This window comes from Bubalus bubalis, chromosome 5 (genome assembly GCF_019923935.1).
Source record: "Bubalus bubalis isolate 160015118507 breed Murrah chromosome 5, NDDB_SH_1, whole genome shotgun sequence".
Lineage (NCBI taxonomy): Eukaryota > Metazoa > Chordata > Mammalia > Artiodactyla > Bovidae > Bubalus > Bubalus bubalis.
The window spans coordinates 79,135,812-79,161,189 of NC_059161.1; the positions used below are offsets into that span (position 1 = coordinate 79,135,812).

The 25,378-nt window shown below is 51.2% G+C and overlaps 1 protein-coding gene across 10 annotated transcripts in view; it reads left to right on the forward strand.

Moving 5' to 3' along the window:
• The window catches only part of PLEKHA6 (pleckstrin homology domain containing A6), a 141,090-nt gene that overhangs the window by 11,817 nt on the left and 103,895 nt on the right, over positions 1–25,378 (forward strand). The window contains exon 1 of one of the 10 annotated variants that reach the window (XM_044943315.1): positions 6,768–7,125. The exons of the other annotated variants lie outside the window; for them this stretch is intronic. The gene's annotated coding sequence lies outside the window, so the exon portion shown is untranslated. Of the gene's footprint in view, positions 1–6,767; positions 7,126–25,378 lie in introns of those variants that run through there. 10 annotated transcript variants of the gene reach the window in all.

Consider the following 25,378-nt stretch of genomic DNA (forward strand, 5'->3'; position numbering starts at 1 on the left):
CGTTTTCCCTCCATCAGGCCAAACTGATTTCTGCCTCAGGACCCTGGCACTTGCTGTTCACTCTGGCTGGGCACGCTTTCCTCCTATTTTTGTACATCTGGCTTCTACTCAACATTTGGCTCAAGTGACATCTTCTCAGCAGGGCTTTCCTGGTGACCTTGTCTGAAGCTCCCTCCTGTTCCTGCTTAGCCCCGCCGTACTTTTCTTTACCTACACTACCGGAAAGGATTTTGTTTACGTGTTTGTTTTCCTGTTTTCTTGTTGGTGCCCCCACTGCCGTATCAGCCCTGAGAGCAGACTCTGGCTGCTTTGTGTTCCACTCTGTCCTGGATCCTTTCTGGCACTTGATAGGCACCCAATATTTGGTGAAAGGAATGAACGGATGAATGAAAAATGTCGGGAGATAGAGGCATAACTAACTTCTGCTTTGGCTGCCAGCGCAGAGCATCTCCTGAGCGCCTCCTTCAGCGTGTTCCATCCTGAGCTCGCTGCCTTCCCACCACCAGCCTGTTTCATCTTTGTCGGAAGTGCCAGCAGCGCAGAACCCTTGGGCCCCTCCTCCAGAGGTCCTGTCAATTTTCCTTTTAAATATCCCTCAGCACCACCACTTCTCATCATCCCTGTGGCCACCACCCAAGTCTGTGCCCACCTGGTCTCTTACTCTTACCTGGAATCATTCTAGCAGCTTTCCAATTCATCTTCCTGCCTCCAAGCCATACTGCTGCATACTTTGTTCTACAATGCAAACTTGGTCATGTCGTTCTCCATTAGAAACCTTTCCTGCTTCCCATCAGTTATAGGATACAATCTACATTCCTTACTCAAGCACTTGAAAGGGCTTTGTAATCTGGCTCCTGCCCCCTTTTGCAGCCTCTGCCACACCTCATTTTGCCAGACTAAATCTCTTGTGTTTCCCTCAACGCACACCTCCCTTCCATGGCCCCAACCTTTCTGAGTGTAATCCCTCCTCTAACATGGCTTGCGTTCAGCTGTAAATACTTCCTTTTCCTTCAAGACCCTGCTCGCGATGTCACTTCTTCAGGAGAGCATACCTGTCTTGTAACTGTCTGTACGGGTCTAGATCAGTGGTTCACAAACTCAAGTGTGCAACGGGATCACCTGGAGCGCTTGTCAGAACAGACTGCCTGGCCCAGCCATAGAGTTTCTGATTCAGAGTCTGCATTTCTAGCAGGCTCCCAGGTTATACTGCTGCTCTGGGGACCGCACTTGGAGAACTACTGATCTGGACTGAAAGCTCATTAAGGGCAGAGGCCCCACAATGTGGCCGTAAAGTCTGGAAACAGAGGCAGTATACTTTCACCATGTTTTGTGATGAAATGTCAACTGCCCCTCTATTATACATCTGTGTCATTCCCAGACTTGGTGGCCACTCGGAACACCAGGAACAGCTGTGACCACTCTGAGAGCTGAGTGCTTTACTACATTTACAGCTCATTCAGCCCTCCAACAGCTTTATGAGGGAGGTTCTGTCATTTCTAACTATTTGAGAAAGTAAGAGAAAGACAAACCAGAACTTAGTAAATAACTTGTTCAATGCCTGAAGCTTGTAGAAAGCAAAGCCGGGATTCAGCCCCACGTCTGCCTGATTTCAGAGTCTGGCCTCTTAGCATCATGCCACAGCTGTCTCCAGCATGCTCTGTGAGTCTCTTGGACAAGGGAGGCATCAATAAACCCGGACTGAGTGAGTGAGTGAGGGACTGAATGAATGATTCTGCCTCTCTCCTTATTTCCACAGTGCCTTGCACAATCGATTCCCTACAGAGGTTGATGACACTGGGTTGGTGGGTGAGTGAGAGACTGAGGGCCCCAGACATGGATCATTTCAGTTCAGTCGCTCAGTCGTGTCCGACTCTTTGCGACCCCATGAATTGCAGCACGCCAGGCCTCCCTGTCCATCACCAACTCCCGGAGTTCACTCAGACTCACGTCCATCGAGTCAGTGATGCCATCCAGCCATCTCATCCTCTGTCGCCCCCTTCTCCTCCTGCCCCCAATCCCTCCCAGCATCAGAGTCTTTTCCAATGAGTCAACTCTTCGCATGAGGTGGCCAAAGTCTTGGAGTTTCAGCTTCAGCATCAGTCCTTCCAATAAACACCCAGGACTGATCTCCTTTAGGATGGACTGGTTGGATCTCCTTGCAGTCCAAGGGACTCTCAAGAGTCTTCTCCAACACCACAGTTCAGTTCTTTGGCACTCAGCTTTCTTCACAGTCCAACTCTCACATCCATACATGAGCACTGGAAAAACCATAGCCTTGACCAGATGGACCTTTGTTGGCAAAGTAATGTCTCTGCTTTTTAATATGTTATCTAGGTTGGTCATAACTTTCCTTCCAAGGAGTAAGCGTCTTTTAATTTCATGGCTGCAGTCACCATCTGCAGTGATTTGGGAGCCCCCAAAAATAAAGTCTGACACTGCTTCCACTGTTTCCCCATCTATTTTCCATGAAGTGATGAGACCAGATGCCATGATGTTAGTTTTCTGAATGTTGAGCTTTAAGCCAACTTTTTCACTCTCCACTTTCACTTTCATCAAGTGGCTCTTTAGTTCCTCTTCACTTTCTGCCATAAGGGTGGTGTCATCTGCATATCTGAGGTTATTGATATTTCTCCCGGCAATCTTGATTCCAGCTTGGGCTTCTTCCAGCCCAGCGTTTCTCATGATGTACTCTGCATATAAGTTAAATAAGCAGGGTGACAATATACAGCCTTGACGTACTCCTTTTCCTATTTGGAAACAGTCTGTTGTTCCAAGTCCAGTTCTAACTGTTGCTTCCTGACCTGCATATAGGTTTCTCAAGAGGCAGGTCAGGTGGTCTGGTATTCCCATCTCTTTCAGAATTTTCCACAGTTTATTGTGATCCACACAGTCAAAGGCTTTGTTGTAGTCAAAAAAAACAGAAATAGATGTTTTTCTGGAACACTTTTGCTTTTTCAATGATTCAGCGAATGTTGGCAATTTGATCTCTGGTTCCTCTGCCTTTCCAAGAGGTAATAATAAAAGTCAGATATACACATAACTTTGGAATCTGAGCTTCATTTTTTCTTCTTCTTTTAGTGTGGTTGAGTCAAATTTCAATGAGCAAATACTGATATTTGGCCAGCATCAGATAAATCTGATAATTGTGTCCCATAGATCCTTTCCTGCGTGGTGCTTGGGAGGCCGTTCTTTGGTATCACACAACTGATGGCATTGCTCAAGCGTGTGTGCAGTTTTAAAGTGTCATTGACCAGAAAGGGTGTGCAGGGAGAAGAGAAAAAGCACAGGGTTAAAATGTGGGTAAAACCCATTGCAAGCCTGTATGCATGTACACATAAATCCACTGGAGGGCGCCAAAGCACGCATGACCGGCCCACTGAGGCCTTGAAAGGGCTGGCTCCCTGCAGAGGGTGGGTCCTCCTGGAACTGACAGGGGCGTCCTGACCGTCCTCTGCCACCCCTCAACCACTGTGGGCCTGGTGGACTCCTCTGATGCTTAGAGATCTGGCCGGGTAACACTCATCCTGATTTTCTCTGGCCTCTGACTCCTTCCTGCTAAGGCAGCCGTCTGCGGAGCTTGTCAGTTCAGTCTCCAAGAGTGCGTCTCTCTTCGGTTGGCAAAGAGGGCGGTAGGACAGGGGTCCTTTCTGCGGAGACACGCCCCGGTTACCCTCGCTCCCAGCCTGGGCCCTGCTGCCCCTCCCCCACGGGGACGCTGCCCTGTGGCCGTGCCAGCCTGCACGGGCACCTCCGCCCCTCAGGGAGCCCCACCCAGCTGCTGTCACCTCCCTGTTCTGGCCTGGATGCTTCCTCCAAGACGGGGCCAGGACGGGCTCTCTGCACCTGTGCCTCTGCTTCTGTCAGGGTGGGCTCAGCGCCGTGCCGGGCGCTGTGGGGGGTGGGGGGGCAGGCACACAGGAGCCCAGGGCTGGCTCACAGGAATCAACAGTAGAGAGCCCAACCTGGGGGACCCCAGAGGAGGTGGTGTCCCAGGAAGTGCGATGGAGCCTCACAGGGCAAAGGAGAGAAGTCCCAGGGCAGCGAATCTGCGAGTGCATCACCTGACTAGCTCTGCCCTCCGAAAGGCAAGCAACACCCTGGAACAGTCAAGCATGAGACGGATGAGGAGAAGTGAGGCGTGGTGTGGGGCCCGGAACAGACAAGCCCCATTTGCAGATGAGGGAAACTGAGGCTCAGCAGCCAGGTCACTCCTTCAGAGTCCTTCAGCTGGTAGGGAACAGAGCCGGGGCTCAATCTCAGGTCCTGAAAGAGAATTTATCACCCGGGCTCCGTTATCCGCTCCCCGCTTATTACCTTCTGGCAGGAGACACCCATCCAGGAGTGGCTGGGTAAGGAAGGGGCAGACACATTTGAGGGCCAATGGATCGCCCAGTTCAGTGGTCCCCGGTACTGTGGTGGGGGCGGTATTGACCCTCCAAGGGCCAGGAGGATGCGAGCGTTCAGAGACTGTGAATCCGTGACTGAGAGTTTTGGACTTTTGTTTTTAAGCGCCGGGGGCCGTGGATTCCAAAGTGGGGGATAAATGGAGTCACAGAGGCACGTTCTTTGGAATATCCTCCCTAATATCGCCTTCTCACTCCCTCCCTACCTAGGCCTTTCAGATGAGTCTTGCTCCCCCTGTGCTGTGTTAACAGAGAGGGAATTCAGACTTGGCGCAGGTGGACTATTTCCCCGGCTCTGCCTCACCGGTCCTGGTTGGACCTTGGAGACGCCTCGCCCCTTGCGCCCCGAAGCGCAGGCGCTGCTCCCACAGCTGCCCTCGCCTGCCTCTGCAGCTCGCAGCCCCACAGATCCCCGGAAGCACCGAGGCTCTAGCTCAGGCCTCTCAGAGGATCGAGGGACTTGGCTGCTGCCCTCGCCCTCCGTCTGCCAGAGAGAAAACTCTCAGCAGGCCCGTCTGCCTCCTGCCCTTTCCAGGTGTCTGAGGAGTTCGTGGAATGGAGGCTGGGGTCCTTGTCCGCTTTCCCACTCTGTCTGTCCCTTCCGGATGCTGTCCTCTCTGGTTCCGGCCTTACTTTGCCCCACTGGCTCCTCGAGGCCCGAGACGCCCCAGCGCCCCGCATCTCGGGCTGCCTGGGGCGGGTTCTCCCCAAGCCTGTCCTGGGCAGTCTCGCCAAGTCCTGCAGAGCAGGAACAGGTGGGGTGGACGGAACCGGTGCTGCCTGCACGGGGCCTGTGTCCAGGATTTCTCTGTCCCTTCCGCCGAGTGGCTCCGCGACGGCCAGTGAAGTCAGCGTTTCAGCCTTTGGGGGGTGAAGGGTGACCTCAGGACCCCCTTCTCCGCCACAGCTGCAGGCAGGTACATGCTATTCAAACCCGGGATCCCTGGCTCCAGCCTGGTCTGCTCTGGGGTGGGAAGGACGGTCTTTCCAGTGGCTTCCTCTGGGGATGTGGGAGTGGGTTGTGGATCAGGTCCCCTTAACACTCCCCTCCTGCTGCTCCTCCTGGACTCTGGGAGGAAGTCTGTGCGTTTGCACTTTTCATAGTAGGTTCTTTTTAACGATAAAGGCCTCAGTTGTAAAAGTGATGCTTATACTCGTATTACATTAAAAGAGACCCATGGAGAAGGGAAATTGTTGTATTTAAGTGAAGAGAGGCTTAAATTTTAAAAATTAAGGTGATTCAAACATTTGGAAGAGATGTAATATCATGTGGGTGGATGCTTGCAGCTGCCCTCTGTCTGTGCCATGCTCAGTCGCTTCAGTCGCACCCGACTCTTTGCAACCCTGTGGACTATGGCCCGCCAGGCTCCTCTGTCCATGAGATTCTCCAGGCAGGGATACTGGGGTGGGCTGCCATTTCCTCCTCCAGGGGATCTTCCTGACCCCGGGGTTGAACCTGTGTCTCTTACATCTCTTGCATTGGCAGGTGGGTTCTTTACTCCTAGTGCCCCCTGGAAAGTGCCCTTTTCTAGCCCTTGCTTATTGCAATATTTCTTTACTCAGAAGTGACCCCAGGAACTCATCTGGGGTCTCCAGCTTCTGGGTCTCAGAGGCAGATGGAACTAGGATCTGGTAAGCCTACCTGGAAGTTCAGGTGGGAATACTCCATTTTCTTTCCATCTTCCCGATCATGGCTAGGAAACTCAGTGTCTATCCTGCACTCGGTTATTGTCACAGAGAATCTTTTCCTAGCATCCACAGAAAGGCGAAGAGAAGGAAACTGAGGCTGTTGGAGGTAGGGAGAGAGAGAGAACTCTGAATGGTATCGGCTTTTCTACAGCAGAAACAGGGCTGAAATCCTGTTGACTGAAGCCTTCCTTTCTGCCTCTGACCCTCAATAATGCAAAACACAGGTACCCCCAGCTCAGCTAGCATCCTTGCCCAAGGTCATTGGAGACCAATTGGGCTGGGGGACCTAGAAGGTCCTGGCATCTTGTAATGGACTCCAGTCTGTTCCAAACATGATTTCTTTAAATTCACTGGGTGGACTCGGGGGAAGGGAAGGCACTAGGGCTCTGACCACAGCTTCTCGACACCCAGAGGCATGCCGGGCTCTGGGGTGGACAGCCATGGAAACACAGGCAACCACAGGCAGGCCTGGGGAGGCCCGAGGTGCCAGACCCTGGCCAGCTCTGGCTCCCTGCACTCTGGTGGGAGGACCGCAGAATGCAGCTTACACGGATGGCGGCCCAGTTGCCCTTTGGGGGGCAGCCTCGGCCCTGCGGTGGCTGGCCAGAAAGCCTGTGCTGAGGAGATCTGTTCTCACCCAGGCGGGCAGCACGGGTGCTTACTGGCTCGTCACTGGGGTGGATGGAGTTAAACCTTTCCAGGGACTATTTACTCCTGATCCTAAGTGACAGCTTGGGGAGGGAGCATCACGTGGCCCTGAAATCCCCTGGGAGCTGATGGAGCATGCCCAGCTGCTTCTGCCTGGGAAAGATGCTGGATCCTGCAGTCCCCGCAGCAGCATCCTCTCCCTGCGCCAGGGACCTGTCAGCCGGAGAGATGACTGATTAGACCAGACCAGACCCGAGCCCTGCGCCTCGGAAGGGGGCCCCGGGGGCGGGGAGGAGGACCCCAGCTGGCCTGAGCTGGGGGGAGGGCTGCCTGGGGGCTCGGAGAGGTATAGCTTTTCAGCGTGGGGCTCGCACCTCAGCAGCCGGTGAGTCTGTTTTGACGCATCATGTGGGCTAGCGGGGAGGGGGGAGCTTGGGCTCTGGTCGGGGCTGGCAGCCGCCTGCCCACCGTGTGAGTCTGGGCTGCTGGCAATGCGGTGCCACTGCCTTCCCTGTCCCTCATTCTTGGCAGCGATGCTTCAGGATCGTGGATGCTGAGAATGCTAATTTTATCCCTGTCTGTGCCCCCACCGCCACCTCCAAAATCCCCGGTGAAGGCTCATGTTGTCTGAATTTATTACATTTGAACCAGATCGCCTGCGTGAGGCCAGCCTTGGGGCTGCCAGCTTCCTGGGGTCCAGCCGGGGCCCCAGTCTGGCTCGAGCAGAGAGGCCAGCCCCACCCTTCCTCTAATCTTGCCAGAGGAGTGGGTTCAAGACCAGCAGGAAGGAGAGGTGGGGTTTGGGGGGTCAGGCTCAGGTCAGCCCCAGGGACCCATCTCCCTCAGTGTGGGGGAGTCGGGTATATATTTTATGGGTTAGAGGTTGGGGCTTACAGCAGCTGAGCTCTTGAATTCCTCGGGGGCATCTGACCTCTGGGTTCTCAGATTCAGTGGGGAGCCCCTGAGAGAGCTGAAGCCTGCTGCGTGGGCATCGGGGGATGGGTTTATCATGGAGAGGGCCAGGCTGCAGCCCCCAGAGCCTTGGGTATATTGTGTGGGGTTCTGAGCACAGGTTGGAGAAATGGCAGAGTAGGGTGATAAGCGGGGGGCCAGGGGAAAGTTGGACGGGAAAGGAGGAGAGGCTCTGGGAGATTCTCCTTCTTTAACGCAGGCGCAGGGGAAGGAGCGGGGGCTGCAGCCTGGACCCTTGGAAGGCCAGAGGTGGGACAGCCAGGAGGGAGCCAGTCCTGGGGCGCAGGGCCGGGTCAGTTCTGAGCTGGGGGAAAGGTGGTGGGAGCAGGACGGGCACAGAGTCAAAGAGGGTCCCGGCCTTCAGAACCTGGCTGTTCCTCCCTGGTCCCTGTAGGGTCTTTGCCCTCGGTCTGGCTCCCCTGAGGGTTTCCTGCAGGTAGGGCCAGGAGCCCTGGTGGAACAGCTCTGCCTGAGCCTGCTGTCCAGACAGCCTTGGGTGCATGGCAGGCACCTGCCTAGGACTCTCCCAGATCTGGATTCCAGGCCCCCCGGGGGGGGCCCGGGAGCTGGGGGCTCCCGTGGGCTCCCACCACGAAGGCCCGCCCCTCTGCCCACCGGCGCTGCCGCCCTGGCAGAGCAGACCGTGGTGGGGGACCGGAGCCATCGCCAGGTGGGGCGGCTGGGGGGCGAACCTGGCACTGCCCCGGGGCTTGCCTGGCAGAAAACAAGGGCTCCCTGTGTCCTCAGCAGGGCGCAGAGTGCTGGGCTGCAGATATGAATTATTAAGAGTCCTTGGCTTTCCAATCAGAGGCGAGGTGCTAAACGTGTTAGCGGCTGTGTAATTAATCCTGGGGGCGCTGCACAGGCTCGAGACAATGGGGGCCTTTTTTTTCCCCTGGTTCTCTTCTTTTCCTTCTTCACAGGAAGGTGATGGTGCAGGACGCATTACACAGATAATTACTTTTACCGTGTCTGCCTGGATTATTCAGTTGGGTCCTTCCTGCGTGGTGTAAATGACTTAATTACCGAGGAAGTCAGTGAGCATGCGAGGACGGGCTGACACCTCACCTGATGCCTGAGCCCGGGTCCTGCCTCTTCCTTCCTGGCCTGCCGTGGGTCCCCTGAGGCCTCCGCACTGAGCCTGGACCCCCAAAGGGGCCTCAGGAGGGGCAGGCTTGCAGTAGGGGGAGAGCTCACTGAGAGGCGCCTCAGCTGCGGCAGAGAGTCCAGCTTGGGGAGGTGGTGGCATGGACATCAGCCCGTCAGTGAGATGACTGGGAGGCCAGTCTCCAACAGTTTAAAAAAAAAAAACCCACGTATTTAGAGAGGAAAGAGCACATTTGGGAAACATTCAGAATAAATGGTGAGCAGACAGGAAGCACGTTGAGGGCAGGCTGAGTGGGACCCTCTTCTTGGCAGTCACAGTCCAGGTGGGCTCCTGCTCTGCACCCACGGCTCTAGACGCCTTCCAAACGCAGACGAACCCTCTGCAGCCTCCTTGAGGGGCGCATCTGGGTCCTACCCTCGCCTGGATAGTCCCAGTGACGGGGGCTCGTTGCCTCTCCAGGCGGCCTGCTCCATGGTCAGAACATTCTTCTGTCCTGAATCAAAACGTGCCCACTTCTCAGTTCCACCCTTTGGTTTTGATTCTTTGAGGCAGCACAGAACAAATCAGCTCTCTTTCCAAGAGTGATAAAGATGGTTTTCTTCATATTAAAATAGTGCATAATAGCCTTTGGACATGATGTAGTTTATGTAATCGTATTTGTGTTGGACACTTAGGTGGTTACCCTTATTTTCTTTTTACAACTAACACAGCATGATCATTTTTTTGCGTAGGGATTTTTCTGTATTTTGGATTATTTTCTTAGGATGAATGCTAAGACATAGAATTAATGTGATAGAGGCTATACATTAAGAAAAAATTACTATTCTGTGAGTATAAAACTAATACATAGTCATTAAGAATGTAGGGTAACCCATAAAGAAAAGATTAAAATTAAGTGTAATTCTCTCAGAGATTTAATATATAATTTGAATATTTTGGCATATATATATTTTTGTGAATTCATGCACAGACATATGACTATGTTTATTACCAAAATACACACATATACTCTTAAAAATTGACCAAGTATATATTTTTGTCACTTAAATAAAAAGCATTTCTCCATGTCATTAAGTATTCTTTTACAATATCAATTCTAGTGACTGGCATTTCCTTATAGACCTATTTCATTTATTTGTTTAACTGGCCCCGATGTTAAACTATGTGTTTCCAGCTTTTCACTTTTATGAATAATGCTACAGTGAACATATAAATATCTGAATCTTTGCACATATCAATAACTTTTTCCCTTAGGTTACATTTCTAGAAGTGGAATTCCTATGTTTTAAAATAGGTTGACATATTTTGCCAACTCATTGTTAGACACTACTAATTTACACCCCCAGCAGCTGGGTAGAAGGATGTATTTTGTGGCATGAGCATCAGCATTGACTATTCTGACTTTTTTCAGTTTCAATTCATTGTTTCTTGAGGTGGATGAACGTTTGTCTATTAGTTTTAAAATTTAAAATTCTAAAAGTTAAAGTGTGAAGGGTCATCTGTTGTCATTTGTTTGTCCACGTCTTTGCTTTTCTTAAAAGATAATTTAGTGCAGTTGTGAAGATTGCAGATACGGGGCCAAGGAAGGCCGGCTCTGGGTCTGCCACGCACCAGGGGCGTGCGCTTGACCGCGACTTCACCTCTCTGCACCCCACTTTCTCCATCTGTAAACTGAAGATAATAATGTACCTTATCTCACAGACGTTTTTGTGAAGATAAATGAGGTCACATATGTAAAGCACATAGAATCATGCTAAGCAGAGTAAGTGACAGTGTGTTTTTATTGTCTTACAAGTGTCGATTTGCATGAGAAACACAGAAGCCAGTGTCATGCTTTCCCTCCCCGCCCCAAGTCCCGAGTCCCCCAGGCACTTGGGAGCCGACGCCTCGGTGACACCGCGCACCCCCTCAGGCTCTGCTGCCTCCCCCCAGGCTCGGTCTCCCCAGCACAGAGCTCGGGGAGGCAGCCGCCCCCCACTCCCAGGGCCACCCCGGGAGTGTCACGCTTCTGTGACTCCTTCTGGCAGGCGCTTGGACAAGAGAAATCGGCTCCGCTAGTGTCTTCTGGCTAGCAGGACATTCCACTGGAGTCCCTGCTCCAGCTGCCCAGCCCCTCACGCGCTGCAAGGCAGATGGTATCCAGGGTGACATCAGATCCTTCCAGGTCACTTAATCTCTGTAAAGGCTTGGTCCTTATGGTGTGAACACAGGATTCAGGGATGGGCAAGTCAACACTGATCTGACAAATATGGATGGATGCTGAGACATCCCTCCTGCAGGGCCTGGGACCACCCCCTCTTCCACAGGGAAGGCAAGGCCCCTCCCTAACTGACATCACCATGTCCGCTCAGTCTGGCTCATCATTACCTGAGAACTTGAGTCGATAATTGCAGGTGCCAATTCGCTTTTAATTAGCCTAATGCTTGCAATTAGCTTGTTAAATTCAACCTAACCTCTAGTGGTGAGGTCATTTTTCCTGATTTTACTTGGTTCCTAGATCCTCATTAGTATCAATGGGCTCTCCACAGATTGCAGGCCAGTCTGCTTGTCTCTGCTAAAACTGCAGCTGCTAGCTGGGGAATTGAAGGGGTCACAGCAGGGAAGGAAAATCTGCTTTAGGTGAGGTGGGATGGTGGGTTGGGAGTGTTCTGATGGAAACATAGATTTGTTGGACTCACAAGTGAGGTCTAGAATCCACGTTCCTTCCTTCTAATTCAATGTTCTTCCCCTTCTGAACCTCAGTTTCCCCATCTCTAAAATGGGAATGATAATTATTTGTCCTGCTTGCATCACTGAGGTTCAAATGAGTTAAGGTAGGAGATGGGTGTGAATGTGAAGCAATATGAAATTACTTTATCACATCAAATGTGAAAGTTCTTTAGAATTAAACAAATGATCCCAGCGTCCCTGGACACTAGTTCCTGGACCCATCTGTCTCTTCTCTTGCTGTTTTCTTGATTCTTGATTCCACTGTCTTTGTATCTTGTTCACTCCCCTCAAACCACGGGTGATTTGAAGTCATTGACATATAACAAATGCTCCATACATATTTTTGTTGTTCAGTCGCTCAGTCGTGTCCAACTCTTTGTGACCCCATGGACTGCAGCACGCCAGTCTTCCCTGTCCTTCACCATCTTCCGGAGCTTGCTCAAACTCATGTTCATTGAGTTGGTGATGCCATTCAACCATCTGGTCCTCTGTCATCCCCTTCTCCTCCTGCCTTAAATCTTTCCCAGCATCAAGGGTCTTTTCTAATGAGTTGGCTCTTCGCATCAGGTGGCCAGAGCATTGTAACTTCAGCTTCAGCACCAGTCCTTCCAGTGACTATTCAGGACTAATTTCCTTTAGGATGGACTGGTTGGATCTCCTTGCAGTCCCAGGAGCTCTCAGAGTCTTCTCCAACACCACAGTTCAAAAGCATCAATTCATTGGCACTTAGCCTTCCTTATGGTCCAACTCTTGGTTGGATATATAAAGATTTGGATGGGAAGAAGTGTGGCCCAAGGGATAGCATAGGGAAACAGTTATGAGAAAGCCTTCGATGGCAGTTGGCAGGGGGCGTTTACTTCCTGTCCTCCTCAGCCATGTGGCCTACTCCACTCCACTGGGCTGCTTCATGGCTGGAACTGGTCTTGCTTGTTTTTGTGAAGTTCTGCACAGAGTCAGGCACATAGCAGTTGTTTGATAACTGCTTCATGACCAGATGAGTGAGACAGGGTAATGTGGTAGAGGGAGCGTGGAATTGGGTCCATGAACACGATTGGAATCTTGGCCCCCCTGCTTTCTTTCAGCAAATATTTATTGTGTGCTTATTATAGACCAGATACTAGGTTGTGAAAATGAATTTTAAAATTCGTGGTCTAGGAAGGGAGCAGACGTGTTCAATGATATATGATATGAGACATATGTGTTAGAGATACATGTATATGATATGATACCTGTGTATGAGAGAGACATGTGTTGTGTTTGTTGGTGGCCAAGAAAGACTCTCTTCCTGGGGGGTCAGGAAAGGACTCCTGAGGAGGGGCCTGAACCTGGTCTCCTCAGTTTGGGGAAGTCGCTTAACGTCCTTGGGGCTTGGTTTCCCAAGCTATTGTGTGGGGGAGACTAAAACATCCTTCATGGAGGTGAGGATGAAATGAAGTAAAATAACATGAGTAAAATGAATGGCTCCAAATAATCCTTTAATAAATGTTAAAAATGTTTTCTTAAAGCCAGGCCATATACTTAGGTGGTGGAGGAGAGGCACTAGCCAGGGTCTCAAGGAATTTCAGAAACTGATTTTACAGCTTCATTTTAGCTCTGCTAGTTAATACCTATGTGACCTTGAACAGGTTCCTTCTCCAAATCTCAGTTGCTGTGTCTACAAAGTACGGATAACTAATTTGTTATCTGGATCAACAGAGGGACTTCAGGCAAGGTAGCTAGAACATGCTTGGTCCATAGTAAGTAGGGGAAAATAGTAGCTCTTCCTTGTTATTATTAACAACATATTTCGTGGAGAGACTACATCTGCATGCTGACACACGCTGCCTGCATGCTGACTCCCAGATTTGCTCAGAAAGGAAGCGGGGATGAGGGGGTCCAGGGCAAGACTGGGCAATAGCCAGCACATTCTGAGAAACGTTCCTCAAGGTGCGGTGATCAGAATTCTGTTGAAAAGTGTGGAGGCTACCAGGCTTGAGTGAATTGCTGAGGTTGGCTACAGCTCCTGTCCCAAGCTGGGAGAGCCTGCTTCATGGGAAACAGAGGCAACCCCCTGATGGCAGGAACTTAATTCCCTCAGGCACGTAGGGGCCATTCCTGCAGGCAACATCCCAGTGGCTCTGTCGCCCGGCTGGTCCCCTGACCTTCCTAAGCAAAGCAGCCTGGCGGCCATGCTGGGTTGCCGTGGTAACTGGCGGCCTCCCAGCTGGGTTGCCCTGGTAACCAGTTAGCTGGTATTGGGGGAGGGGGATGGTGAGCTGGGGGAAATCAGCCTCAAAAGAGGCAGAGAAGGACAAGGGTGGGACCAAGAGGAAGACACATCCCAGATGCCCCCAGCATAGCCCACGTCTCTCCCTCGTGGGACAGGGAAATCCAGAGAAAGGCAGGTAGGAAAGGATGCTGTGTTGTCTCCTGCCCTGTGTGTGTGTATTCTGGCGCGAGTCATCTTGAGCAATGCAGGATCCTCGAAGGTTTGATTGGGCAGCGCAGGAGCTCTCTCAGGCCATGACAAAGCAGCGAGGTCCAGAGAGGGGGTCCATGTCCCCATCCCGGTCGCACCACCCCAACGGCGCTATCCTCTCTGAACCCCAGTTTCTTCATCCATGAAATGTTAGCGCAGACCTTCAGGGCCACTGGGATGGTGCCCGGTCTGCTGGTGATGGTTCCCTCATCTTTCTCGCTGATTTTCTTTTTGGTGGACGCTTTCCAGCCCGTGAGCAGCCTGTATTGGAGGCCCACCCTGCTCTGGGCCCAGCACAATGGGGGAAGGAGATGGGAGGTTTGGAATTCTTGGGAATTTAAGACCTGTCTCTCAGCCTCAGGGAGTTTACCGTCCCAGTCTCCTGAGGGCAGGAAGCAAAGGTATACAGTTGGGAACATCTGCAAGAAAGTTTTCAAAGCAGAATCTAACTGAAATTTTTGCCGCCAGCAGAAATACATTTTCCATCACAACCCAGCAAACGTGTGTGATACCCTAACTGTGTCATGCATACTTCATGTTGTTTTTGAGTCTAGTCTGGTCTATTTTATTAAAAAAAAAAAAAAAGATATTTTGACCCTTCAGCTTGATTTCACACCCACCTGTGATTTGAGAAACACTGAGAGAGACCCTGAAGCTCCTTCCACCTTCCATGTGTGGGGTTGTCTGGTTGGCTCTTCATGATTGAAGTGTGTGAGGTAACAGAGGCTCTGAGGTCACATGACTTGCCCGGAGTCACAGATTAAAAGGCATATGGTTGGCACAGGGTCACAGAGCCAAGGCTTAAAAGGGGGTCTGTGTGGCTCAGGTTCATAGTACCCCTGTGTGTGCTGAATTTGTTGCCTATTTTCATTCTTGCTACAAGAGAATTCCTCTTATGAACAGAGGCGAGGCTCCAAAGATCCCAAATGAGGGCCTGGGGCTGAACCCAGGCCTCAGTCCCTGATGTCTGCTGGGGGCCGCGGGGGCTATGAAAGCTGAGACTGAGCCTGAAGCAGTCCGGGTGCTCCCTCTGCATCTGTGAGGCTGAGCCTGCCGTGGTCCGGGTGCTCCCTCTGTGTCTGTGAGGCTGAGCCTGCCGTGGTCTGGGTGCTTCCTCTGCATCTGTGAGGCTGAGCCTGCCGTGGTCTGGGTGCTCCCTCTGTGTCTGTGAGGCTGAGCCTGAAATAGTCTGGGTGCTGCCTCTGCATCTGTGAGGCTGAGCCTGCAGCGGTCTGGGTGCTCCCTCTGTGTCTGTGAGGCTGAGCCTGAAATAGTCTGAGTGCTGCCTCTGCATCTGTGAGGCTGAGCCTGCAGTGGTCTGGGTGCTCCCTCTGTGTCTGTGAGGCTGAGCCAGAAGTGGTCTGGGTGCTCCCTCTGCCTCTGTGAGGCTGAGCCAGAAGCAGTCTGGGTGCTCCCTTGCTCTGTGAAGCTGAGTCTGAAGCCGTCTGGTGCTCCCTTACGTCTGTGAGGAGAAGGGGAAGGAGAGATGAGAGCTGGGCCTGGCTGCACTGAAGCTGCCCCACAGCGAGCTCTCCTGGGTCTGAGCCTGTCAGGGTCCTGAGGCTCCCTCCCAGCACAGGCTCCTAGGATATTTTCTGACAGGAAAGCCTTAATCCAGGCCTGGGAAAGCCAGTTTTTAACCGTCCATTTCCAGCGTGATGAAGGACATGAAAGTCAGCCCAGGGCGGCCAGGTGCAGAGTAACAGCAGAGTAGGCCCCGCTGGGCCCCCGGGGGTGAGGAGCGATGGCCCCCAGAGGACGGACCCCTGGGAGTACCTGTGACAGGTCCGAGGTCGGGAGCAGAGTAGGAACCTGAGCCCGTGGAGGAGCATCCATTTGCAGCCTGTCTCCTCTCAGGGCCTGCGTCTCTGCCTGGGGCTCACCGGGGCGCAGGCCGTCCTCCAGTGGACCTTGCCCTTTGCAAACAGTGGAGCGAGGCGCTCCCACCAGGCCTTTGGGTGCATTCCCTCCTCAGTGTCTCCGCCTGCCCGATGTGGAGGGGAGGCTGGGGGCTGCAGCTGTGAGAGGGCGCCCCAGCCTCGGGCCCCTGCCCTGGTCCTCAGGCGTCCGGCCCGTGACTCCGCAGCCAATATGAGGAGTGTCCTGTCCCAGCTGCTCGCGGCCAGGACCTTGGGCTCAGGGCTTGGGGCCAGCGCAGTGGGCGGTGCCTAGGAATTCTGCTGGGGCTCGGGTTGGGTGTGTGTCCGTCCGAGGCTGAGAGAGGGTGGGGTTCCGGTAAGGAGAATCAGTGCTTTGGGGTCAAATGAGGAGACTGTTCAGTGCTCGCAGAGGAACCGATTCACACAGGAGCTGGATGGACGTCTGTCTTGTAGGGACCCTTTCTCTCTGCCTCTGTGTGTTCTGCCTGTGCCCAATTTGCTCTGTACTGTCTTCCCTTCATCTTGTCCAGGTGACGTGATCACCCCTCTGGTGGCTCAGACGGTAAAGCGTCTGTCTGCAATGCAGGAGACCTGGGTTCGATCCCTGGGTTGGGAAGATCCCCTGGAAAAGGAAATGTCAGCCCACTCCAGTATTCTTGCCTGGACAATCCCATGGACCATGGAGCCTGGTAGGCTACTGTCCATGGGATCACAAAGAGTCGGACACGACTGAGTGACTTCACTTCTTTCACTTTACTTATGAAGAATCTAGCATTTCTGAGATGACGGGCCACTCATCCTGGACCACGTTGACAAGTGGGGAAGATTGATGGTTTTCTGCCTCTCATGTGACCCAAGTTTGAATGCGTGCTTATTAGCCACAGAAGAGATGATGGAGGTGGGGGTGAGGAGGGGAGACATAACTGTCTGCTTCCCCTTTGCTATGACGCCCCTGATAGTCACGGCTCAGGTCAGCCTCGCAGGGCTGCCCCACTGGCCTCTCCCTGGGTGTCCAGACCCTACGTCCTTGGGAAAGGCAGCTGGCAAATGCTGCCTTCTCTGGAGGAGCGAAGGTGTGTGCATGTGCTGCTCGCATGGTCACATGTATCCTGTAGAGGGAGAGTCACAGAGACGCTGAGGCGAAACCTTGGCGGCAGAGCCGAGCTGCAGCGGGGATCAGGGACCATGGGCAGTGCTGGTCCTTACAGCTCCCTTGTCCCATGCAGAGCTGGAGGAAGGCATTGTCTAACCAGGCAGCGGCTCCTTCAGGGGAGACAGCCTCCTTCAGCAGTACAGGCCTTCTCTGAATCCAGAAGCCAGTGTCCTCAATAAACCAACTTAGCCCTCTGGTGGCAGCCAGCAGGATGGGTTTAACTCATTCCCTTATTTCCCCTGTACTCCGCTCCCATGTGTTTCTGCCCTTCCCCAGCATCCCCGTCATTGTAGTTACTGTGTGTGTGTGTAGACGTGAGTGTGGAGAGAGATGCAAGAGATGTCTCCCCTCCTCACCCCCACCTCCATCATCTCCTCTTCTGTGGCTAATAAGCATGCATTCAAACTTGGGTCACATGAGGGGCAGAAAACCATCAATCTCCCCCACTTGTCAACGCGGTCCCAGATGAATGGCGCATCATCTCAGAAATGCTAGATTCTTCATTAGTAAAGAGGGGTGATCACTTCGCCTGGACAAGCTGAAGGGAAGACGGTACAGAGCAAACTGGGCTCAGGCAGAACACACACTGACTTTCCCCAGTGCCTCTGATCCCGCTCTTAAGGTCAAATGACTCAGCGTAGAAAGGAGGGTCTGTGCGGGGGCCCTACCACAGGCGCAGGGAGCAGAGCTGGGAGGAGGGGTCTTGGTTGATCTGCCATCTGGTTCAGGGTTGTGCTTGTCAAGCCAGCCACGTCCATCCGCCCGCTAGGACTTGTGCTGTGGGCGAGGTTGTATCAGGGCAGTGTGCACGTGGGTTCTCGGGGACTGAGATGGAGGTCCCACATGTGAAGAAAGAGGAAGAAGAGGGAGAAACTGAGGCCTTGGCACAGTGGTGATGGGGAGTGAGGAGAGGGTTGTCAGTGGAGGGAAGCCTTGAAGGGCGTGGGGCCGAGGTCTGAGAAGGAAACCTGGATTGGCGTGGACAGGACCAGGCTCAGATGCCTTCTGACGGGCTACCTCTGGTCAGCTGTTCTGGAGGCAGAGTGGCAGAGCGTGGCAACTTAGCATCTAGACCCTAGAAAGGACTTTCCTGAATTTAAACGGAAAACATCCTGATCAGGCCCAGCATCTTCAAATCTGGTGTTGTCCAAGTCCAAGCCATCAACACTTGTACTTATTAAGTTATATTTTTAAAAGCGTCCTTTCATTGGCTGAAGCAGCCAGTTGGAAATAGAAGTTGCTCTGAAACATTTTCTTTCACACATGTCTTTTCGATGAATTTGTGACTCCTCGCAGTAATCACATTGTCTTGAAATAGTTGGTACAGGATGCATAGCTTCCTCCACTTTCCCTGGGCGCTCTGCGCTTGGGTTGGGGCAGTGTGCAAGAGAGTAAGACATGCAGCTGCTCTCCACCCAAGTCCTTTTGTGGGCTGAGATTTCAGATGATTTTTCCTCCTCCTGGTTTAGAGCCAGTCCTTGGCTGAAGGATTTGCAGGCGGCCGTTTGATTGTATTTTGTCTGTCTTTGTCTTTCTTCTTGGAGGTGTGGCTTTGTCACTCACCTCTTGGGTACTCGGATAATGTAGATAAAGTGCTGGCCCACAGCATAACTTGGGTAGGAAACACAGAACCCCCTTTATACTTTTAATGATGACTGTCTATATTCTTAATATCTCCTTGGGAAGCAGTGAGCTATTTTCAGCCAGTTTAGAAGACTTTATCACTCCCACAAGAACCTTATGAGGTAACAGGTCAGAGGAAGGATGTGTCAGCAGAAGCTCATTTGCATGTTTCCCACAATCTTTCCTTTGGCTCAGTTTGCAGACGTCCTGGGCAAGTTGTAGTGTGGGCATAGCTGCCACTTTCTCTCCATCACATCCACCAGAATCTGTGGGCAAGTCTGGGCTACATGTAGCTCATTATAAACACTGTGCTCGGATGTCAGAGCCTATTTTTCCAGATGGAGAGACCAAGACAGGAGAGGGACCTAGAATCTCAGCATTGGAAGCAACCTTTCATTTGGTCCAAACTTCCTCCCAAATAGCAGCACCCTAGATATGTGATCAGCCAGCACTCTTGAGCCCCCAGTGACTAGGAGCACTGCTCTGTGAAGCAGCTTTATCTGTCGTTGGACAGCTTCAACTCACATCCTTCCTTGATACTGAACTCAAACTTTCCTTCTTCTACCATCCATTCTTTGGTTCTAGTTCAGCATCCTGGCCATCCTGACAATCTTTGCTGAGATCGCTTGTTTGTTTTCAAGAGTCCAGTGTTAAGAGAGTGTGGCAGGGTGGGAAGACATAGGCTGCAGGGTTCACCTGCCTGAGCTTGCATCTTTCTACTACTCATCAGCTGTGTGACCTGGTTATAATCCCAGCCTCTTCAAACCTCTGTAAATGCGTTCATCCATCTGTAAAGTGTGGATAATGATGGTGCTTATCTCATGGGGTGGTTGAGAGGCCTAACTGCATTAACATATGTCGAAGGCTTAGAACAGGGCCTGGCAACTGCAAGCTCCTCTGTGCAAGTGCAAGCTTTTTATCTTCTCTTAAATAGTCTAGAATTGAACACAGCATTGCAGATGTGGTCTGTTCAGTGGGACTCCGATGCCCTCTGCTTGACCATCTCTTTCTGTTAGGTCAGACTCAGTTTGAAAATCACTGGTGGTTAAGTTGTGCTCATTGTGCGGAAATCCTCAGGTTATTTTCCCGTGGACAGTTGCTAGGTTTAGAGCTCTCCCGTCTTCTACATCAAAGATGTGCTCTGCTTTAGAGGGCAGGCCGGCGTCAAGGGGCGCCCCGCGCACCCCTTCCCGTTGGTTCCAAACACGCATGAGCCCTCGGTGCCGCTGTCTGGCCGTCTTTGTAAGACTGCTCTACATCTGGTGTTCTACTTGGAAAATACCTTGACCCACGCTGGTCTGAAATAAAAGCCCCCACCCCCATGGGTCTTTCCTCTCTCAGGGGGTCTCTTTCACTCTTCTCTGCTCATCTGATGCACACTTGCTGATCGGGTGAGCTGAGCACGCACTTTTGGACCTTCCTAACCTCCAGATTCAGCTCCTGCACTTCCCAGAGTCCCCAAGCTATAGGGAAAGGGACACCAATGCCCCAGACATATTCAGAGCGCCTGGTTTCACGGGTAGGCTTTGAGACCCTCTAAACCCTTGTTCTTTATAGGCAGCCTCTACATCGTCTGGGAATGTGTTAGAGATAGAGTCTCAGGCTTCACTCCTGATCTACAGAATCAGAATCCAAATTTAACAACGGCCCCTACAATTTCACATTAAAAATTGAGAGGTACTGCTCTGCATTATTCAACTTGGAGTAGGAATGAGGGTGAGGTGGGGAGAATTCTATCTTCCAAGATCTTACTGACTTACTAAAATCAGTCTTACTGACAAGGCTCCTAGGGACAAACATAAAACTATTTCTAGGATATTTGATCACTAACTGTCCACATGCCCTGTTTGTTTCTTGGACTGCCAATAATAGGGTTTTTTATAAAACTCTCATGCCTGAAAAAAAAAAAAAAAAACTAGATTGTATTTGAGTTTTCCCATTTTATTAGTGATAAGCTCTTGAGCATCTTTCAAAGCTTTGAATTATATGCACAATGGGAATCTTTTAAATGATAAGTGTAGGGTTTTACAATTGATATATTTCATTTTGTCAGTGGTAGGCCCCTGTTTCAGTCTGTGGAATCTTGATTCTGCCCTACGTGTGTTAGCCCTCCCTCTCGGCCTTGTCAGGAGCAAATCTGGTAGCCTCCCCTTCTGGGTCTTTATGCAAATTGTAGATGAACCCGTGGAACACAGCAGGATCCTGGCCAGACCCCGGTGGAGCTCATTCATTCGTTCCGCCAGCCTTGCTGAGCACAGGAGCTGCGCCTCTGCAGTCAGATGAGCTGGCCTGAGCTCTGCTTCTGCTGCCTGCTGCTTTTGTCACCTTTCACAAAGTATTACCACGGCAGACTCCTGCTTCTTCATCTGCCATGGAGGAAGCTGGGGAGTCAGCGGGATCCCTCGGTGCACGAAAGAAGGCCTCCTCCCCTCCCACTTGGAGACCTGATCCAGTTAGTCTGTGGTGGTACCCAGGTATTAGTACTTTTAGAAGCTCTCTAGGTAATTCTCACATGAAGCCGGATTGAGAACCCTTGGGCCAGACGTCTGTCCCTGCACAATCTGCTGCTCTGAGCTCAGAGGCTCCCTGGCAGCCTGACAGTCATCTTCTGGGGCCTCTGCCCCCGCAGCCTGAGCAGTACCAGCTGGGTCTGTGGTAGGAGAGTGGGTGCTGGTGCTGGGCAGGTCATGCAGAACTGCAGGGTACCCTTGTCTTCCCCAAACCCCTGGGAGAGGACTTGGGGTGCCCCCTATCAGCCATGTGCCCTTCTGCCCTTCTCTGGACAGTAGAATCATCTTTGACTTCTCTGATGTTAGCTTCTTTCTGTGTTTCGGAGCTTGCTGCTTAAGAAAAATAGTCAAAGGCTAGTGGAGGTCAGTTTTAGCATCAGCCAGACAAGATGGCTCCCTGTCTGGTTCCTCTCTTTGTTCTCTGATTCTGTGCCCCTGTGACTCAGAAGGTGACAGACCCTCTGAAGCCTCCTCTTACAAACCTTCCCCTCCATGGGCTCCCACAGGCCAAAAGCTACTCCTGGGGCAGCCCCCAGGGACTTTGCTGGCAACACGTGGATGCATGCACACTCCTCTGACTTGGCACTGGGGTGGGGTGTCAGAGAACCTCCTTGCCTAGCCTGGCTCATTTGGGACTAGACTGGCCTCGGCCCTGGGGCTCAGGATGTCCCTTTGAGTGTCCCTTCCCTGCTTCTGGGGTATGAGTGTGCTCAAGATCTGTGTCATCTTGCCCCATCCCCTTCCTCCCCATGGTCACCGCTGGGTACCACTGCTGGCTACGGGAAGTGTCTCTGCAGTGGGCTTGGCAATTGGCGCTTCAGCTGGCTGATTGACTGTAATGCAGGCGAACATTTATTTACCCCAGCAGCCGCCTCTCAGACAGCCGTTAATTGCAGGCACAAGAGAGACAATAATTATGGGATAATGGGTGGTTTTTGTGGGAGGCCTTCTCCTTGCACTGTGTCAGCAAACATGGAGGGTTTGTTTCCTAACATTCGGCTCCCCTGCTGAGGAGATGCTGAAGCCCCATCCCACTCCCCCGGTTCCTGTCATCCCTCCCCCCACCCCTCCCGGTTTTACCCACATCCCCTGGGTGACATCTTCCAAAACATCATCTGCTAATTCCCATGCAGTCATGACCCTATTTTTAGGATTTGTAAGGTTGAACTGGTGCCTTTTAGAAAGTAATAGTTAATTAACTCTTCCTAAAACAAAGATGAGTAAATACCGAACTATGTGCTTTATTCCATGGGCCCTTCTGATCTTTGTTAGTATTTTTACATAGTTATAATTAGTGTACAGCTCTTGTCCTATGCCCTGAATTTTCTTTTTGCTTAATATTATTTTATCTAAACACTTCTATAAATTTTTCATTTTAGATAGCCATCAATAATTCTGTCATGTTACTCCATGATTGTATTGCTTTTCTCTTATTACTGGAAATCTGGGTTGTTTCCAGTTTGTTGCTATTATGAATAGCTCTGCTATTCATTTGTATGTTACTGATTTTTTTCTCCCAGTGGGTAAATTGAATTATGAGTTATATTGATCTGGCTTCATGTTGGGAAAAGTTGAGGGGAGAGGCGAGCTGGGCGCTCCTGGAGAGTTTAACCTGTTCTCTCACCTTCCTCTCCCAATACTGATGCCCCATCTTCTCACCTCTTGTCTCATCCATTTCTAGTAAGATTCTTGCTCCAAATCCCCTAGTCACAGCCCAGGCTAGTGAAGACGAGACTTGGTACTCTGGCAAGAATTGCTGCAGGCTAGATCATCTCCAAAACGCAGTGGCTCAGCGCATCAGCTTCCCTGGGTTTCCTGGGCTCAGCTAGGTGCTTACTTGGGCTTTCTTATGGTCATCTGAAGGCTGCACCGGGCCAGACAGCCGAGGTGACGCCATGCATGAGTGTCCTCTGGGAGCTCGGCTGGAGCTGGCCACTTGAGCACCTGTGCGTGGCCTCTCCACGTGGCCGGGGCTCCCCTCGGTGTGGCGCTTGGTTCCCAGAGGGAGTGACTCCAGACAGAGTATTTCAAGAGACCCAAGCAGAAACTTTAAGGCTTCTTATGCTGTAACCTCAGATGTCATACAACATCACTTCTGTTACATTCTGTTGGTCCAACCAAATCGTGGGTCCACCCAATGCAAGGGGAGAGGAGCAGACTCTGTCCCCCAATTTGGAGCCATCTCTGATCTCTGTTCTTAGAGATGGAAAGTGTGTATGGATTCCTGCTAGATTCTGCCTTCAGAGAGGCCATGTGAGAGATGGAGCCCCTTGGCTTCCACTCTGAATCCTGCCTCTTTTCAGTCTTAGGAGTCCTGTGATCTCCCCTCAGAGCCTCTCCGGGGCCCTAAAACCATCATATCTCTCTTCCTGGTCCCTCTTCTCTTCCCTTTCTTAATTCCCAAGGCTCTGTATCTTTGTCTGCCCTTGTCTCACACCGTTCTTATCATACATCATAGCACTTAGTTATTTATGGGCTTGGCTTGTTAGGTTGTAAACTCCTGCTCAAAGGCAGGGACTGTGTCCCTTTCTTCTTGTTAACCTCCACACCCTACTCCAAGTGCCTGGAACAAAAAAAGAGCTTCCAAAATTCCATCCCATCCCCAACTTCAGACACTGACCACTCCACTGTCTGTTGAATCAATTAGATCAGATCAGATCAGATCAGTCACTCAGTCATGTCCAACTCTTTGCGACCCCATGAATTGCAGCACGCCAGGCCTCCCTGTCCATCACCAACTCCTGGAGTTCACTCAAACTCACGTCCATTGAGTCAGTGATGCCATCCAGCCATCTCATCCTCTGTTGTCCCCTTCTCCTCCTGCCCCCAATCCCTCCCAGCATCAGTCTTTTCCAATGAGTCAACTCTTTGCATGAGGTGGCCAAAGTACTGGAGTTTCAGCTTTAGCATCATTCCTTCCAAAGAAATCCCAGGGCTGATCTCCTTCAGAATGGACTGGTTGGATCTCCTTGCAGTCCAAGGGACTCTCAAGAGTCTTCTGCAACACCACAGTTCAAAAGCATCAATTCTTCGGCGCTCAGCCTTCTTCACAGTCTAACTCGCACATCCATACATGACCACAGGAAAAATGAATAAGTTATCTTTATGGGAGGGTGATGGGGGAAGAGGAGAAAGATCTATTGAACACTTGCTATATGGAGCTTTATATAAATTATGTTATTTAATTTTTAAAAAACCTAGAAAGTATGTAGTGTGCCGGGGTCCAGCCCCGGCTGATCCAGGGTATTCGAAGCGGGGACAGCGTCGGCGAGGATCAGGATACAATAGCTTCAAGTAGATATTAATTAGAGATGTAAAGAGTAATAGAATGAGGATAGCTCAGTAGGAAAATTCAGTGGAGAAAAGAGGCTGAGTAGCTTGGTTTACGCGGGAGACCAATAAAACTTCAAGACAAGAAGTTTGCACCACTTACGTAGGCCGCAGGCGTCCTTCCGTTCTCCCGAAGGAGAGGAGACACTGAGGCCTCCCTGGTCGGATCTTAGAAGCCCAGGCATAATTAGCAAGCATGGCGGGTTCCGCGCTCCAGATGGAGACTCAGCCAGAATTTGAGAGAGAGAGCGACATGGGGAGACCAAGTTTCGGTGAACAAGGCCTGCACTTTATTTTCCAAAGTAGTTTTTATACCTTAAGTTGTGCATAGAGGATAATGGGGGAAGGGGTGGAGTCATGCAAGGACAGCAGTTCCTGGTTCTAATCGAAGCCAGGCTTTCAAACTTATCATATGCAAAAGTTCAGGTGAATTACATCATCTTCTGGCCAGGAGGCCTGTTAACATTTTAAGAAACTTATTTTTCTCTAAAGGTGATTATTCCAAAGTCAGGCACCAGCCTCCAAAAAAGCATTGGATAAAGCTGCATTCCTATAGGGCAAAGGTGAGGTGGGCTCAATCAAGAAAAGAATTAACTCAAGGGTCCAAGGTTACAAACATTGAGGCTACTACTTACATTTCTATACACCCATTATATCAATCAATACACTGCCAAGAACACAGTAGGTAAGGAGTATGGAGACTTAGCAGTAAACATTGGCCCCATAAGTGAAAAACCCTTCATCAATACAATTTCTAATCAATCTTTTAACTACTCAAAGGAATCTGTGTTTAGACAGTTTAGAACATCTCCTGCCTCTCACAGTTGGGAGGCTCTGAACAATCACATGTGGCCGGAAAAACCTATTCAGGCAGGCTAGAGGATTTCCAAAGGAG